Genomic DNA, 3,087 nt, shown 5'->3' with positions numbered 1-3,087 from the left:
ATTATTAATAGATCACACAAATTAATTGGAATATATATAAACTCTTAACCATAAAATTGTTGGCTATAATTATAATATCTAAATTAAAACATATAATCACATTAAAATAACATTTGTCCAATTTAGAATATTAATTTAATATTTAAGACTGTAATATGTTCATATGAGAATACGACATACAAAATGAAAATAAAAGAAACTTGCATTATAAACAGTTGAAATATAGAATTTTTAATTATTTTTTGAGGTTTCAAATCATATGGCTGCTGCACGTCAGAACAAAACCTCAAGTTCATTTCCCCTTCATACTTCATATATATATATACAAATTGAACCAAATCGATTTTTGTTTGATTTGACTTTTCGGTTTTAGCTTCTTTTTTTTTTAGCTTAATTTAGTTCAAATTTTTAATTTTTTTAATTAGTTTTTTCAATTTCACATAATCAAAGAAACTAAACTTAAAAAAAATATATATATATATATGTTAAACTGAAACTGAATCGAATACCTTAAATACCACACTGATTAATTTCTATCCCATTTTTTTGTGTTTGGTCGATTTATACACTGTCCTAGAAACAATGAAATTAGTAAGTGATATTGTCTTCTTAATATTTTTTATTCTAGCAATATTAATTTGATTAATGTGACAAAATGAATTGCAGAAGTCTTTAATAATTTCCTAGATGAAATAGAAAACTTCAAAATGTGCCTTTGTGAAAGCTTAGAGGGAACGCTTTCTTTGTACGAGGCGTCATTCCTTTCAGAAGAAAATGAGAATATCTTACATATTGCAAGAGATTTTACTACAAGTTTCCTCAAAAAGTACATTAAATAAAACAAGAATGACAATTATATATCCATTAATAACTCATGCACTGGAGATGCCATTGCATTGGAGAAAGCTAAGGTTGGAGACTAGGTGTTCATCGATGTGTATGAGAGAAAAAAAGGCATGAATTCTCTTCTGCTGGAGATTGCTAAATTGGATTTCAACTACGTCCAGGCAATACACCAAGAGAATCTCAAATATACATCAGGGTACTTATGCTTATTCTTCTTTCCTTTTCTAATTTGGTCAGACTGAAGATCCCATGTATTTAGGATATACAAAATGTTTGTAATTTTCTTTCCTTCTGGAAGAGATTAACTTTTCACATAATTTTTTTGTTCCCACATCCAGGTGGTGGATGAATACAAGCCTCGGAGAAAAGTTGATCTTTGCAAGAGACAGGTTAATGGAGAATTTTTTGTGGGCTATTGGAATGATGTTTGAACCAGAATTTGGATATTGTAGGAGAATGTCTACAAAGGTCAATGGCTTAATGCCCTTCTAACAATAATTGATGATGTCTATGACGTGTATGGCACCCTGGATGAACTTGAATTATTCACTGATGCAGTTGAAAGGTCAGTGGTGGCGTTCTAACATCAAACAAAGAGCTTCTTATTTGCCTAGCTGATCTAATACATTCATATATATTTTTATATAATATTAAAATTTGAAAATGACTCAAACAAGCAATAGTTCTCTAGGGTTCGTAATAATGATTTTTCTTTCAATAGTGATTTTTTCTTTTAATTTTGTTCAAACATGTAAGACTGACTCTAGTCAAAAGTCATTGATACATAGAGTTGTCCAATCCACAGTTCTAAACACAAATATTCAAATAGACATGAAGTATCATTCTATTTGTGGCATGTATTTTATATTTTTGTGCGCAATATATATTCAAACTAAGTCGGGTAGAAATAATATCTCATTTTATATGTATCTTAATTTATGCTTTGTTTCCAGATGGGATGTCAATGCAATAGAGCAACTTCCAGACTATATGAAGATTTGTTTCTTAGCTCTTCATAACACAATAAATGAAATGGCTTATGATACCTTCAAGGAACATGGATTTCACATCATTCCTTACTTAAAGAAATTTGTACGTATTAATAATATTCTTAAATCATTTGTGATTTTTTTTTTATGTATAATTGTAATTAACCTTTCTATCACATTAATATTTTCCAGTGGGCAAATTCATGTAAAGCTTACTTGTTAGAAGCCAAATGGTATTACAGTGGATATACACCAACTCTACAAGAATATATTGATAACGCATGGATTTCTATATCAATTCCTGTGATATTAGGTCACTGTTATTTTCTTTTAAGGACTCCAATAACAACTGATGCCTTGAAAGCCTTGAAGGAATATCCCAATATAATTCAATTGTTACCCCTGATTGTTAGACTCGCAGACGATCTTGCAACATCCTCGGTATGCAAGCCAGTTACTTTGTTATTTCTCCTTATATTGTGCTTTTAAACTCGTACCAAATATTCTAATATAATGTTCTCATTCTTTATAGGATGAATTAAAAAAATGAGATATTCCAAAATCAATTCAATATTACATGCATGAAGCTAGAGTTTCAAAAATTAGAACCCTTGAGTATATCTAATATTTAATTAGTGAAGCATGGAAAAAGATTAACAAAAAATGAGTTATTGATTCTCCATTTTCAAATACTTTTGTGACATTGCAGTTAACGCAGCTAGGATGGCACAATGCATATACGAACATGGAGATGAGCACGGAATTCAAAATCGAGAAACTAAGGATTATATTTTATCATTATTGGTTCAACCTATTCCTTGTATGCCAAATTTTACATAATTTTTATGATTTCTATGTATTCTAGCGTGTAATGAAAATGTTGAAAATTTTAAATAAGCTTCGTTAGTTATGGACTATTTTGATTTATGCAAACCAATTGAATAAATATAATTAAGAGATGTGTAAAAAAACCTTATTTTGCACTATATGATCATTATGTGATAGACTTGTACATTTCAATGAGATGATAGGTTTGATAAATAAAAGTGTAGCAAATATCTCATGACAGAAATAAGGAGTGTTGGGATAATTAGTTTGACTTTTTTCTCTCTTAAATAAGGATAAGGATAAAGCAAATACTTGATGGAAGCATTTAAAATTTAGAGACATTTAAGTTACTTTTTGAAAGTGACTTAAGCATATTTTAAGCACCCATTTTTATTTTTCCTGACTAATTTGTGTGTGTTGATTA

At 29.1% G+C, this 3,087-nt stretch overlaps 1 pseudogene; it reads left to right on the top strand.

The window, feature by feature from the left end:
• Positions 1–259: 259 nt before the first annotated feature.
• On the top strand, positions 260–2,675 carry LOC105645169 (terpene synthase 10-like; annotated as a pseudogene).
• The last annotated feature ends 412 nt before the right edge of the window (positions 2,676–3,087 follow it).

This window comes from Jatropha curcas, chromosome 3 (assembly GCF_041381405.1).
Source record: "Jatropha curcas cultivar XTBG-Jc1 chromosome 3, XTBG_Jcur_1.0, whole genome shotgun sequence".
Classification (NCBI taxonomy): domain Eukaryota; kingdom Viridiplantae; phylum Streptophyta; class Magnoliopsida; order Malpighiales; family Euphorbiaceae; genus Jatropha; species Jatropha curcas.
The sequence above is the reverse complement of the archived record's forward strand: the minus strand, read 5'-3'. Positions and strand labels throughout refer to the sequence as shown.